Raw genomic sequence first — 16,705 nt, forward strand, 5'->3', positions numbered from 1 at the left:
GACAGAACCACAGGCACATAGACACAGGCAACAGAGCATGCACAATGTCGCCACTAGTACAGTGTATATCCACCTTTCGCAGCAATGCAGGCTGCTATTCTCCCATGGAGACGATCGTAGAGATGCTGGATGTAGTCCTGTGGAACGGCTTGCCATGCCATTTCCACCTGGCGCCTCAGTTGGACCAACGTTCGTGCTGGACGTGCAGACCGCGTGAGACGACGCTTCATCCAGTCCCAAACATGCTCAATGGGGGACAGATCCGGAGATCTTGCTGGCCAGGGTAGTTGACTTACACCTTCTAGAGCACGTTGGGTGGCACGGGATACATGCGGACGTGCATTGTCCTGTTGGAACAGCAAGTTCCCTTGCCGGTCTAGGAATGGTAGAACGATGGGTTCGATGACGGTTTGGATGTACCGTGCACTATTCAGTGTCCCCTCGACGATCACCAGTGGTGTACGGCCAGTGTAGGAGATCGCTCCCCACACCATGATGCCGGGTGTTGGCCCTGTGTGCCTCGGTCGTATGCAGTCCTGATTGTGGCGCTCACCTGCACGGCGCCAAACACGCATACGACCATCATTGGCACCAAGGCAGAAGCGACTCTCATCGCTGAAGACGACACGTCTCCATTCGTCCCTCCATTCACGCCTGTCGCGACACCACTGGAGGCGGGCTGCACGATGTTGGGGCGTGAGCGGAAGACGGCCTAACGGTGTGCGGGACCGTAGCCCAGCTTCATGGAGACGGTTGCGAATGGTCCTCGCCGATACCCTAGGAGCAACAGTGTCCCTAATTTGCTGGGAAGTGGCGGTGCGGTCCCCTACGGCACTGCGTAGGATCCTACGGTCTTGGCGTGCATCCGTGCGTCGCTGCGGTCCGGTCCCAGGTCGACGGGCACGTGCACCTTCCGCCGACCACTGGCGACAACATCGATGTACTGTGGAGACCTCACGCCCCACGTGTTGAGCAAATAGGCGGTACGTCCACCCGGCCCACTATACGCCCTCGCTCAAAGTCCGTCAACTGCACATACGGTTCACGTCCACGCTGTTGCGGCATGCTACCAGTGTTAAAGACTGCGATGGAGCTCCGTATGCCACGGCAAACTGGCTGACACTGACGGCGGCGGTGCACAAATGCTGCGCAGCTAGCGCCATTCGACGGCCAACACCGCGGTTCCTGGTGTGTCCGCTGTGCCGTGCGTGTGATCATTGCTTGTACAGCCCTCTCGCAGTGTCCGGAGCAAGTATGGTGGGTCTGACACACCGGTGTCAATGTGTTCTTTTTTCCATTTCCAGGAGTGTATTTTATCACTGCAGTCTTCCACACTAAGGTTGCTTCAAGTCTGGAGATAATCTGGGGAGAACCTCTGAGTGCCCCTGCTTAAAAAGAACGCTGGCCGATCAAGAGTCGCTGGCAGTGACGTCATGTGGATTCGTCGTCCTCTGGTGGTGTGAATTCGTGGTGCGCGCTATCGTAGACAGCGAGCGAGGACGAGAGAGCTCGCCGGCTGCGCGCTGTGTTATTAAGAACGCCACAGGAGTACACTAGATACCACTGCATTTTATTTTTCTGGGACTGTAGGAATAGGAAATGAAATTGTATTTAAGCAGGCGGGCCAGCAAGAAATCGTAACTCTAGAGAGAGAAATGTTGTAGTCACCTCTCATGGACCCGAAAGATGTTCCTTCTTGCACTCCTTCATGTAAATATAGCCTTGAAGAAAAATGTTGTCGAATGTATGCACCGAGAAGGACATGTCTTAAAGTACTTCAGAGACAAATTTCCTACAGCTTACTCATTTTCAAAAGCAAGGGGCATTCTGTGATAATACACTAGTGAAATAAACTTTTTTGCCAAGATCGCCGCCGGCCGCTGTGGCCGAGCTGTTCTAGGCGGTTCAGTCCGGAACCGCGCTGCTGCTACGGTCGCAGGTTCGAATCCTGCCTCGGGCATGGATGTGTGTGATGTCCTTAGGTTAATTAGGTTTAAGTAGTTCTAAGTCTAGGGGACTGACGACCTCAGATGTTATCCCACAGTGCTTAGAGCCATTTGAACCATTTTGAGAGCCAAGATCGCCAATAATAACCTTTATTTTCGATAATCAGTTTCAGTATTCAAAATTACTATCTTCAGATCTCGATAATAAACTATCTGTCGTCGAGATATGAGGATGGTAAGTTCAATTACTGAAACTGGTTATCGAGAATAAAGGTTATGTTATTAGTGATCTTGCCAGAAAATGTTTATCTTCACTAATGTACAAATTTCCTACATTAAGTGATGCACAAGTTAATGTTATTTTGTTGTACCATCAATCAAACAACTTATAAAGGATTCTGTTTTGGAGGAAAAAGATAAAGATGGTTGGGAAGCTTTAAAGGGAGTCATTCATGGACTCTTAGAAAATAAAAGGGATAAAAGCTATAGTCACTTGGCCACAGTACTTCTGCAACAATATCATCATCATCAGCCATTTTCTCCACTGACACCTAGACTTTTCGCTCCTAATGCTTGAACTGGCAGTGATGAACACGGAGAAAGATGCTACCGGGATATTTCTTTAACGCAACGAAGGTTTCAGTGCCGTCGGAGTGAAGCGTTGCCTGCAGATTACTGGTGGTCTGTGAGTAGGGATGCCCCAGAACGCAATTGCAAGAAGCAAGCAAATGAAAACGCTCTCGTAAAGCCAACAAATGATTCCCTCCAGACTTAACCAGCTGCCTGGTATTCTTCCGTCAGTTTAGAACTCTTACAATGTAACCATCATTAAAATAATCGCAAACGGTCTTCCAATGTTCTTGGCATATGTAACTCAAATGTATCATTTGCTCTTAATCCATTAAAATAAGATTCTCCCCTTCACTGTATATCACAGATTGTAAAGCTAAAAAGTTTTTTGGTCAAATTCATTTCTCTCAACCCAAAATTAGTAAAGACTCATAAAGTGAAGTACACATTGAAAAAAAATATAAGCCTTGTTGAGGAGACTGGGGCAGGTTAGCCCACTTTCTTTGCTTGATTTTTTTTCAGCTTGTATTTTAAATGTTTCCATTGACGTTTTCATCTAGAAACAGTGGCACATTGCTTCAGTACCTTCAAAGCTAAGTAATTTAGGCTCCTGACTTCTTGTCTCTTCATGAAAAATATTTTGTACAGTAATACCAACTGAGCCAACCTCCCCCCACACATGCGCAGGTTGACACAGAAGATGGGAGTATGGTAAGCTGGCCCATATTATTTTATAATTTAATTTAGTTATGACATTGGTTGTTGTTGTTGTTGTTGTTGTGGTTCTTCAGTCCAAAGACTGGTTTGATGCAGCTCTCTATTGCTACTCTATCCTGTGCAAGCCTCTTCTTCTCCGAATAGCTAGTGCAACCTACGTCCTTCTGAATCTGCTTACTGTATTCATCTCTTAGTCTCGCTCTATGATTTTACCCCCCCCCCCCCCCCAAGCGCTAAATTGATCATCCCCTGATGACTCAGAATGTGTCGTACCTATAGTCAGGTTGTACTACAAATTTCTCTTCTCCCCAATTCTATTCAGTACCTCCTTCTTAGTTACGTAGTCTACCCATCTAATCTTCAGCATTCTTCTGTAGCACCACATTTGAAAAGCTTCTACTCTCTTCTTGTCTAAACTGTTTACCGTCCATGCTTTACTTCCATACATGGCTACAATCCATGCAAATACTTCCAGAAAGGACTTCCTGACACTTATATCTATACTCGATATTAACAAATTTCTCTTCTTCTGAAACACTTATCTCGCCATTGCCAGTCTACATTTCATTTCCTCCCCACTTCGACCATCGTCAGTTATTTTGTTCCCCAAATAGCAAAACTCATCTATTACAAAAGTGTCTCATTTCCTAATCTAATTACCTCAGCATCGCCTGACTTAATTTGACTACATTCCATTATCCTCGTTTAGCTTTTTTTCACCTTACATCCTCTTTTCAAGACACTGTCCATTCCGTTCAACTGCTTTTCTAAGTCCTTTGCTATCTCTGACAGAATTACAATGTCATCGGCAAACCTCAATTTCTTTTATTTTTTTCTCCCTGAACTTTAATTCCTACTCCAGATTTTTCTTCTGTTTCCTTTACTGTTTGCTCAATATACAGATTGAATAACACTGGGGACAGGCTACAACCCTGTCTCACTCCCTTCTCAACCACCGCTTCCCTTTCTGCCCCTCGACTCTTGTAACTGCCATCTGGCTTCTGTATATATTGCAAATAGCCTTTCGCTCCCTGTATTTTACCACTGCCACCTTCGGAACTTGAAAGAGAGTATTCCAGTCAACATTGTCAAAAGCTTTCTCTAAGACTACAAGTGCTATAAACGTAGGTTTGCCTTTACTTAACCTATCTTCTATGAGAGGTCGTAGGGTCAGTATTGCTTCGCGTGTTCCTACAGTTTTCCGGAATCCAAACTGATCTTCCCTGTGGTCTGCTTCTACCAGTTTTTCCATTCGTCTGTAAAGAATTCGTGTTAGTATTTTGCAACCGCGTCTTCTTAAACTTATAATTCAGTAATATTCACACCTGTCACCACCCGCTTTGTTAGGAATTGGAATTATTGTATTCTTCTAGAAGTCTGAGCGTATGTCGCCTGTCCCATACATCTTGCGCACCAGACGGAAGAGTTTTGTCATGGCTAGCTCTCCTAAGGGTAACAGTAATTCTGACGGAGTGCCGTCTACTCCCAGGGGCCATGTTTTGACTTAAAGCTTTCAGTGCTCTGTCAAATTCTTCACGCAATATCATATCTTCTATCTCCTCTTCATTTACGTCCTCTTCCATTTCCATAGTATTGCCCTCAAGTACATCTGCTTTATATAGACCCTCTATCTACTCCTTCCAACTTTCTGCTTTCCCTTCTTTGCTTAGGACTGGTTTTCCATCTGAGCTCTTGATATTCATACAGGTGGTTCTCTTTTCTCCAAAGACCTCTTTAATTTTCATGTCGGCAGCATCTGTCTTATCCCTAGTCATAAATTCTTCTACATTCTTACATTTGTCCTCTGGCCATTCCTACTTAGCCATTTTGTTCTTCCTGTCGATCTCATTTTTTAGACGTTTGTGTTGCCTTTTGCCTGCTTCATTTACTGCATTTTTATATTTTCTCCTTTCATCCATTAAATTCAATATCTCTTGTGTTACCCGACGATTTCTATAGCCCTCCTCTTTTTAAATACTTGATCCTCGGTTATTTAACTGAAAATACATCGACTTTAATACTCACAGTTTATTTTAATACAATTTCCTACAGCTTTATGACAAAAGATACTCTCATAAATTGTGTTATCGTTTCGTTGTTATAATAACAATTTGACTAAAACGTATGTCCAAAATTTCTATCGTCTGATTGCCCGATAGTTCGTATCTTCTATCCAAAAAAAACTTTTAACGAATGACATATGTGCCCAACGCTTACAACTTCTGCATTGAACCCATTTATCACCTGAACTTCTTCTTCTTCTTCCTGAAACGTTTCTGCTTATGTAGGTCCTTCACAGAGCCTTTTCCAAGCTTCTCTTGTCTTCCACAGTCTATCATTTAGCGTCTCTTCCCATTGTAGGTCGTCGGTTCACATCATCCTTCAGTGGTCTCTCCAGCTGGTTCGTGGTCTTCTAATTGTTCTCCGTCCAGATTCTGCCCATTCTACGGCTCTTCTCCGAAGTCTTCCTGGACCCATTCTTTTAATGTGGCCAAAACATTTAAGCCTATTACTCTCCGCAGTTTCTTTTTGGGGCTTGTCCTGCAGGGTGTTTCGTATTGTTTCATTCGTTATCTGTCCCTCCTCGTCTTATCCAGACTCTCTTGTAGAAAGCGCATCCCTGTTATTTGTGTTCTTCTCATACCTTCCTTTGCCCAAGTCCAACATTCTGATCCATAGGTCAGAACTGGCAAATAATATGACTTGTATGTCGTGATCTTGGCTTTGGCAGATATTTCTCAATTTCCAATTATGTCCACTACACAATAATGAAATCTCGAACAATTCGCTATTCTCTCCGAAAGTTCACCTTGATGATTCCTTTCTTGGTTAATTTACTTCCTACATACTTGAAACCACCAACGTATTTAATAATTTTTTTCATTGCAACTTACGTCCTTCATTTTTTTCCATTTTTCCTGCTGATTTTCTTTACTTCACTTTTTGTTAAGTCTATTTCCATGACTTTTTCTTCAGCTACTCTGTGCCTTTCTTCCCAATTCATCACATCATCTGCATAAGCTACGGTTGCCATATCATCTGTTGTTGACCCTTGGCGATATTTCGTTATAATGTTGTCCTCAACTATATTAAAAAGCACTGGTGAGAGTACACTTCCTTGCATAACCCCTCTGTCCGTTATAATGTTATAAACCATTCTGATGTTTTGCCGTCTATTACAACATAATTCCGGAATTTTTTGTACATCTTTCTGATCGTCAGTTCGTTACTTTTGACAGTTTCAGTATATTCAGACCTTGCCATATCTCTTCTCTTCTAACAGCTTCATAATCCTTTTTATATCTATGAATGCGAATACGATGTCTTTCCCAAATTCGTGTTCTTTGCCACAACATGTCTGGCTGTAAATATGGCATATATCGTCGATCTTCCAGATCGAATTGCTTATTGTTCTTCTCTTCATATTGTGGTCCTATCTTAGTCTTGATTTTCTATAAAATTATCTTTTTATAATCTTCATGCAATGACACAGTAATACTATTCTTCTGTAATTCTCACAGAGCACTTTGTTACTCTTATTAAAGATAGGTACGATAATTGCCTTTGTCCAATCATCAAGAATCTTTCCATACGTCCATACTATCCTCATTATTCTATATAGCAACAAAATTTCGACAGATCCTGTGACTGTGATTGGTTCTACCTGGACTACTGTGGAAAAATTGTTTAAGACACCTAAGACAACAGTAAATCCTCATTCTCATCTTCTTCTTGATAAACCTTCTTTGGAATGCCTAATTTCTTTGTGCGCTTCATTTTAGGAGTTTTGTCATATGATATAGCCTGACCACGGCGCCATTTCACGCATATTATCAATATTGCTCTTTAAAGTGTTTTTTTTTCACTGTGGAGGCTTCTTGTTCGCGTTGTAATGCACCTTTCACTGAAATGTCTGTAATTATTGCTGAAGTACACTAATGCTCATAAATTAAGGATAATGCTGATACATGGTGAAACAACGCTCTGGTGGGCGGTTTGCGGGTTTAAATCACCTAGGGGTATGAGCATGCGGTGCATTTGACCTGCGGTCGTCGCACGGTGGCGCTGGCAGCAGTCCACATACGCAGAGGTGTGTTGGTAAATGGAAATGAGCGTTTGACGTCATTGGCCGGGAGGCCCCTTGCGGGGCAGGTCCGGCCGCCTTGGTGCAGGTCTTATTACATTCGACGCCACATTGGGCGACCTGCGCGCCGGATGGGGATGAAATGATGATGAAGACAACAGAACACCCAGTCCCTGAGCGGAGAAAATCTCCGACCCAGCCGGGAACCGAACCCGGGCCCGTAGGACAGCAATCCGTAACGCTGACCACTAAGCTATCGGGGCGGACGGTGTGTTGGTGCATGTCAGATTACGGTGCAGCGAGTAAGTGTGCAGACGTTTTCAGACGTGCTAATGGTGATTGTGTGTTGAATGTGACTCAAAGAACACATATTGATGACCTTATGAGGGGTAGAATAATAGGGTGACTGGAGGCTGGTCAAACACAGCAGGTCGTAGCACAGATCCTCCATGTGCCACAAAGTTTGATCTCAATATTATGGCAACGATTCCAGCAGACAGGAAACGTGTCCAGATGCTAAAGTACGGGACGTCCACAGTGTTCAATACCACAAGAAGACCGATATCTCACCATCAGTGCCAGCAGACGGCCACGGATTACTGCAGGGAGCCTTGCTCGGGACCTTAATGCAGCCACTGGGACAGTTATCTCCAGACACACAGTCTACAGACGACTGAACAGATATGGTTTATTCGCACGGAGACCTGCAAGGTGCATTCCACAGACCCCTAGTCACAGTAGAGCCCGTAATGCCTGGTGTCAATAACACAGTACGTGGTCATTGGAACAGTGGTCCCAGATTATGTTCACGGACGAGTCCAGGTATAGTCTGAACAGTAATTATCGTCGGGTTTTCATCTGGCGTGAACCAGGAACCAGATACCAACCCCTTAATGTCCTTGAAAGGTACCTGTACGGAGGTCGTGGTTTGATGGTGTGGGGAGGGATTATGATTGGTGCACGTACACCCCCGCATGTCTTTGACAGAGGAACTTTAACAGGTCAGATGTATCGGGACGTCATTCTTCACCAGTATGTCCGCCTTTTCAGGGGTGCAGTGGGTCCTACCTTTCTCCTGATGGATGATAACGCACGGCCCCACCGAGCTGCGATCGTGGAGGAGTACCTTGTAACAGAAGATGTCAGGCTAATGGACTGGCCTGCCTGTTCTCCAGACCTAAACGCCATCGAGCACGTCTGGGATGCTCTCGGTCGACATATCACTGCACGTCTTCAAAGCCCTACGACACTTCAGGAGCTCCGACAGGCACTGGTGCAAGAATGGGAGGCTATACCCATACCCCAGCAGCTGTTCGACCACCTGATCCAGAGTGTGCCAACCCGTTGTGCGGTTTGTGTACGTGTGCATGGTGATCATATCCCATATTGATGCCGGGGTTCATGCGCAGGAAACAGTGGCGTTTTGTAGCACAAGTGTTTCGGGACTGTTTACTCAACTTATCATCAATACCGTGGACTTACAGACCTGTGTCGTGTGTGTTCCCTATGTGCCTATGCTATTAGCGCCAGATTTGTGTAGTGCCACGTTGTGTGGCACCACATTCTGCAATTATCCTTAATTTATGAGCATGAGTGTTGTTGCTCGTAGATGTCTTTTTTCTTGGTTGCGATTTCTCAAATGGCTTGACATCTTCAGGCGTTGGGAAGCACAGTTGGTCAGGTAATGTGACGTTTAACTTAACAGGCGTTGTTACTAACAGCGTAGGTCTACCATTGTGTTCTTGAGCAGCTGGAATGCCAGCTTCAGCAGTTAAACCACAGCCAACAACATTAGGATCAGGTTTATCTGTTATGTACGAAGCCAGAGAGTCAGTATTGATGAAAATGTCCCTGTTTAAGGGGGAGATACCTGTCATCTCGAACCCACCCAGCATAATTTTGGGCGTAAATGCGTTTGGTAGTGCAGGTTTCACAATGCCTAGGAGGTCGTATATTGTCTTTGGTTGGTTGTTTGCTATCACCCATGCGTCGTACGTTGACTTCTTAAAGGGGAGGTAACAACTTCTGTCTAAGGGCTGTAGTGTGTGGCTATGGTGAGCTGGAAAAAACAAACGCGTGACAACATTTTCCTTGCAAAATTCTAAGACTTCGGCGGATAAATGGGAACTTGGTTGTCAGTACCAAGCAAGGATGATACTTGGAACATGGAAGATGTGACACGAAAGGGTGCATGTATTTCAAGAAGCTAGTTCCTGTCATCCAACCTAAGGGATGGGCATTGTCTTCGCTCCAAGCAGGACTGTCTGTGATAAAATGAAACCTGAAGTTAACTCTAAGGAATATTAAAAATGGAGGCACGCTATTCCCTACTGCACTAATAGCTAAGGCCACAAAGATCCTCTTTGAGCAGACCGCGCTCCTTCTCCCCCCTCCAGTGACAATTCTGTCATGCCTTTCGACTGTAGTGATTCCAGTGAGCGCCGAGTGTCGTTTCAAAAATTCTGAAAACCAATCAGATCTCGCCATTGGAAATTAGGTCCAAGATTTGAGTATTTTACGTTGACAGCATCTGCATACGTGTAGGCAAAGAGCCTAACTTGTTTTGGTGGAAGACTAAAGCCTATATCACTAGCGTTAGCAAGGTCTTTTTCAGGCAGGTTTTCCTGTTCAAGTTCAAGAATTTGGAATCCTTGAGTCCGCAGCTCGTGGTCTTGCGGTAGCGCTCTCGCATCCCGCGCACGGGGTCCCGGGTTCGATTCCCGGTGGGGTCAGGGATTTTCCCTGCCTCGAGGTGACTGGATATTTTTGTGTTGTCTTTATCATCATTCATCCCCATTACGATCGGAGGAAGGCAATGGCAAACCACCTCCGCTACGACCTTGCCTAGTCGCTCCTCGGAGTATGGGACCTCATCATCATAATCCTTGAATAAATAAAACTTTCAGAAAGTTATTAGCAAATATACTTTTACATACTACTGCTATTGGTGTTATTTAAACAGCGAAAATGTTAAGTGCAACCCAACAAAACAAAGTAAAATGTTTCCTGAGATCTTTTTGCGAAGCCAAATCTATGTCACGTATAAAATAAATAACAGGCCAGAAGGGCTTTAGTCACAAAATATTTAACAGGAATGTGTGAAGGCGAGCCTCTAAGGGCTGCTCATACCTGTACAGCCCCCGTTGCAACCTGTCGCTGTACAGGTATGAGCAGCCCTTAGAGGCTCGCCTTCACACATTCCTGTTAAATATTTTGTGACTAAAGCCCTTCTGGCCTTTTATTTATTTTACACGTTACCTGTAAGTACTGTCTCTGTCTTGTATTGTTGGTCAGTACTTACACTTTTTTATATAAAATTTTTTTTCTTCCCATAAATTTGTAATTATGTTATAGACCACTTTAAATGTCTAAATTCTGATGAAGGCACTCTTAGAAGTGTTGAAACCTCGTTAGTAAGACTAAAACATTGTGACCGAGGGCTCATTTGTTTCAATTTTAATTTATAAACGGTCTCTGAACCAAGCAGCCATGTTGAAAACTGTTCATCTCTTATGCTGGGTTCTCCCCATCCGAACAGGTCTCGGAAGGCCCAACGGTACGGACCGGCCGCCGCGTCATCCTCAGCCGACACGTCAACAGATGCGGATATGGAGGGTCACGTGGTCACCACACTGCTGTCGCGGACGTTTTCAGTTTTCGTGAGCGGAGCCGCTCGTTCTCAGGCAAGTTCAAAAATGGCTCTGAGCACTATGGGTCTCAACATCTTAGGTCATAAGTCCCCTAGAACTTAGAACTACTTAAACCTAACTAACCTAAGGACATCACACACACCCATGCCCGAGGCAGGATTCGAACCTGCGACCGTAGCAGTCCCGCGGTTCCGGACTGCAGCGCCAGAACCGCTAGACCACCGCGGCCGGCCCTCAGGCAAGTAGCTCCTCAATTTTCCTCACAAGTGCTGAGTGCGCCCCGCTTGCCAACAGCGCTCCACAGGTTCGGACGGTCACCGATCCAAGTGCTAGCCAAGCCCGACAGCGCTTAACTTCGGTGATCTGACTGGAACAGGCGTTAACCCTGCGGCAGGGCCATTGGCTAAGTTTTTCTAGGGATGTTAAACTTTATTCTCTCTTCCCTAACTGATCTTTCAAGTCATTTTATTCCTTTCATTGCTAATCTCATAATTGCTTCGGAAACAATGCCTTTTTCAATTTTCTTTTTATAATTTCTAATCTTCCTAAGAACAAATTGGACGATAATGGCCGGCCAGAGTGGCCGAGCGGTTGTAGGCGCTACAGTCTGGAACCGCGCGACCGCTACGGTCGCAGGTTCGAATCCTGCCTCGGGCATGGATGTGTGTGATGTCCTTAGGTTAGTTAGGTTTAAGTAGTTCTAAGTTCTAGGGGACTGATGACCGCAGCAGTTAGGTCCCATAATGCTCAGAGCCATTTGAACCATTTGACGATAATGAGTAAAAAGATGACTACATTCGAAGGTACACGTAGATTTATGTCCTGCAATGTGCCTTTAAGTAATAATCTCAAATATAGGTTCCAGTCGTTCTAGTTGAATACTCGAACACAAGTTATAGGTTTTGATATAAAAAGGAATAGCATCGCTTAGATGTCACCGATTTAAAATCAGTGCAAAAAACAATGCGCTTACGTAAAAATTGCACTACGTATGATCTAGACTTTGGCTACATTGAACCTATTAAAATTAATAAGACTGTTTATAAAAAAAAAAAAAAGAAAGCGGGGCAAGTTGGCCATGTGGGCCGACGTGCCCCCATTTAAGTGGGCCTTTGTGTCTCATCTTCATTGTGGAATTATTTTACTTCGTTTAAGAAAACGTTTTAAAAATTCATACAGTGTCAACGTAATCCTTGATCTACAGACTTCAATCGTACTTGTTTAGTAACAGCGTTGTCTTGGCGTACACAACAAAATAGCTTATACAAGCAAAATTTACTTTCACTAACAAGAAAACATAAAAGGCACGCCTTTCCTCGCTCAGCAGTCTAACTATACTGAACCGTTTGTGGAAATACTACAGTGTTCCTTCATGGGTAAAATATTCTAACGGCTGCGTTACTTTTATGTTGTCACAGTTCCTTCACCAAGCGTCGATTCTCTGCAAGCGTTTCTGAATTTCGTCACAATTCTCTGACGTTGTGACTGCTATACACAAAAGCATCATCTGCGAATAGCTCAAACACATCATTTATGCATATCGTGAACATTAACCGCGCTTTAAGTCTTCCTTGGGTAACTCCCGAGGTTGCAGGCACATCTCACGTTTTCGACAGATCAAGGACGACTCGTTGCGCTCAGCTGCTAAAAAGTCTTGAATATAATCACAGCTCTGGTCTGATATTGCATTAAGGTTGTATTTTGCTCGCTGGGAGACCGAATGGAACTATAACGAATGCCCTCCGGAAATCAGAGAGCATAGGGTCAACGTGGGTGCCTCTGTCTGTTGCCTTCAGGATATTATGGGCAAACATAGCTAGCTGATAATCAATGTATGAATTTCTCAATCGCTGTTTCGCGGTCTGTGCCATTTTCAAGTGATAACTGTAAGATTACACAATTCGTTAAACAACTCGTGCCAGTTACTTGTACGTTCATTCTAACTGCTTTTAGATCTGACTGCGTTTAGATCTATGATGAAGGTGTCTTTTTTCTGTGGTATCGTCTTTCTAACACGGCTGTTGATCCACGGTGGGTCTTTTCTACCCGTTACAACCCTGTCCAGAGTGCCGGAAGCGTACTGTACAATACTCTTGAATTTTGTGCATTTAAGCTGCCTGTCTTCGTCCTCATAGACGAATGTTTAGTTTATAACAAAGAAATTCGCCAATTGAGAAGTTATTTTATTTTGTTTTTTGCTATCAGTTTCGGCAATTCAATATGCCATCTTCAGGAGACCCCATATGCACCTCTCAAAGATTACCAATACTGGCAGACAACTTTCAGTTGCAGTCAACTCTTCGAAGGAAGCACTTGAGAATTCACGACATCCAGAAACAAAATAAAATAACTTCTCAATTTGCACGGCTGTCGGGCGAATTTCTTCGTTAAATATCTCACCAGCCGCTGTCTGAAGTCCACAATGGATCAACAGAGACGAATGTTTAATGTCGACTGTTCAGGTAACGTGCAGCCTTTTTCCTGTCGCGTTACTGAGCAAAAGTATTTTGCTACCTTTCTTAACTCTCGCACCTCACGCTCGATTTGAATAACCTTGCACCTCACATAGTGGTTCATTGGACCCCAGTAAATATTATCATATACCACGCGTTGTAAGCTAATGAAGAGATACACAGGACTTTCTTATATATGTGGGAGGTTGTAAATAACTATATACTTCTCTGTAACAATTTTTTTTGTTATTACAACAATGAGTAACACAGTATCTTAACAATATGTGCATATTATTATTTATAAATAATGTTTTGTACTTTTTAATGTCTGTATTTGAATGTGTGTAATGCAATAGAATGTCTTACTTGACTTTACTGAGTTATTACAAAGACTAACAAGGATGTTTACAAATATGGTGCTTATCACGCTTCAACATCACACTGAAAATTAGTTTTTATGTTCGTTTTATTACGTGTATCTATTCAACGTGAGTCTGAACTTGAATGTATAAAGTAATATAATATAATGAAATATCTGGTTTTTACAGGCTGTTCCGGCATAGGGTGTTTACAAAATTAGTTACTATTATAGTATATTTGTGGAAAAATGCATAAAAAAGATTAAGCTAATGTAAGCCCTACTTTAGAATGAAATAGAAATCTGTAACTAATATCAGTCACTATTTGTATTGCCAGTGAGCACACTCGGCACAAATTAGTGCTCTATGTTCATCACAGATCGCCCTCTACAATTCTGGCAACAGATTTTTGCTCTTCTGTCTCTTTTTCTTGAACATAGCGAACATCTCAGTTTGCTGGTTAGAGGTTCTGGTCTGTTTGGAATCACAGTGTCTACTTCCAATATTTCTTCCAGAGTTCTCTTCAAATTCCTTTGTAGTAGAGGTATATTTTCCCCACAAAATCAGTATCTTCATCAAATTTGGGCCTCCAAATGAATCGTCTTCCTGCAACAACTCTCCATAAGTGCATAGTATACAGAGTGCAACATAAATGTACTGTACAAATTGCAGGACACATTCTTCACACGTAGATGTAGAAATTATGTTATATGAGCATGGGTCTAGAAATGCTTTGTTTCCACGTTACAACTCATTTTTCCAACTAATTAATCATAGGAAGCAAACACGAACAGAACGCACTAGCCTACGCTACATGCAACTCTTTCTCAGAGTAGATGTTAAGTATGCCCTCTGCGGGCATTTATACATGCATCAATCCGCCGTCGTAGTTAATCTCGGGCGCGCTGATGTATCCTTGGAGTACTGCTCATGGTTTCGCAGCCTTCCATAATACGGGCTGGAAACAATGAATATCTTGTACAGGAGTTCCATACACAAGAGCTTTCAAATGCTCCCATAAATAAAAGTCCATTGGGTGTAGGTCTGGAGAGCGTGGAGGTCAGGCAAATGGACCATCTCTACCTATCCATCTGTCACCGAACCTGTTATTTAGAATCCGACGGACATTTAACAGTAAACCGAGAGGATGTTCCGTCGTGTATGAAGTGCAAGTTTTGTCGCACATCTAAAGGCGTATCTGCTAACAGATCAGGCAGAACATTCTCTACGAAATTATGCTTGTCCGTAGAGCCTAAGTGGAAGAAAGTGAGACACACCCAAACAGTCACGAACAATGCCGGCCCAAACATTGACAGAAAATCTTTGCTGATGACTGGCGGTCCACAATGAAGCCAGACGTCACCAAGAGCGCAAGTTCCCGTTGATTCTAACGTTCTGTTCTTGTATGTTTGCCATGATTAATGAGTTGGAGAAAGTGAGTTGAGACTTGGAGACAAAGTGTTTCCAGACCCATGTTCATATCGCATAATTCCTTCGTCTACGTGTGAGGAATGCGTCCTGCAAAAAATGGTTCAAATGGCTCTGAGTACTATGGGACTTAACTTCTGAGTCATCAGTCCCCTAGAACTTAGAACTACTTAAACCTGACTAACCTAAGGACATCACTCACATCCATGCCCGAGGCAGGATTCGAACCTGCGACCGTAGCGGTCACGTGGTTCTAGACTGACGCGCCTAGAACCGATCGGCCACACCAGCCGGTTTGTGTCCAGCAGGTTGTACCGTACATTTTTGTTACACCCTGTATATTTTCATCTATTCTGAGTCATTTTCTCATTGTAGCTGAAAAATAAAATAAAATAAATAGAACTACATTGTAACGAGCAGCTTTTACATAAAATATATATTTTAACAGTGTATACTTACCAAATTATAATTTTTCCTATCTGCGCAAATCAGCAACATGGACTTCACCAAGGGCTAACACACACAGCATACTTTACCTGAAAAAGTATAGTTCATAATAGAATTTTTCGGCATAAATTGGGAAGAAATAGCAGACAGTGTAATACAAATGTAATGCACAAACTGTGTATGTACTTCTATGTTGCATTTCCTACTAAATTATACATTTACCGTCTGAATAAATGAGTTAAACGGAACTCACACTGGAGATATCATGACCCCACAGACGTTCAACAATCCTTACATGTTGACACTACCGCGACAACAATGCAAATCTTTGAGTTACCACCGCATACATATAGGCACTATTACCAACATAATATACACTAAATTTCAATAAATTGTAGCGAACATTCACTTCGTAATACACAATAAAATATACACTGGGGTTCCTAGGACCCCGGTGTGAGGTTCGACGGTTAACACTCCTTTTAAAACATGCAGTCTTTGATGCTAAGTCTTATGATCAGTGATTCCCTTCGTACCGTTACCTGAATCGTAAAGTTCGGCTTTATTAGTTGATAGAAGATTTCAGACGTTGCCCTCAAGAGTCGGTGCTCGAATTGCAATAGGTAATTTGCACAGAAGACCTTCAGGTCTAAAGACTTTTAGATCTAAAAGACTAGAAAGCTGCACATGTCTCACCAGTACCCAAGAAAGGAAGCAGGAGCAGTTCGCTCCATTACAGATCCATATCACTAACGTCGATTTGCAGTGGGATTTTAGAACACACGCTGCGTTGGAACATTATGATTTACCTCGAAAAAAACGATTTACTGAGAAACTGTCAGCACGAATTCAGAAAATATCGTTCTTGTGAAACGCAGCTAGCTCTTTATTCTCACGAAGTAGTGAGTGCTGTCGACGGGGGATGTCAAATTTATGCCATATGCTTAGACTACCAGATGGCTTTCGACAGCTTTCCTCATAATTGTCGTCCTATGAAATTGCGTCCTACGGAGTATCACTTAAGCTGTGCGACTGGATTCATAATTTCCTG

This window comes from Schistocerca cancellata, chromosome 6 (assembly GCF_023864275.1).
Source record: "Schistocerca cancellata isolate TAMUIC-IGC-003103 chromosome 6, iqSchCanc2.1, whole genome shotgun sequence".
NCBI lineage: Eukaryota > Metazoa > Arthropoda > Insecta > Orthoptera > Acrididae > Schistocerca > Schistocerca cancellata.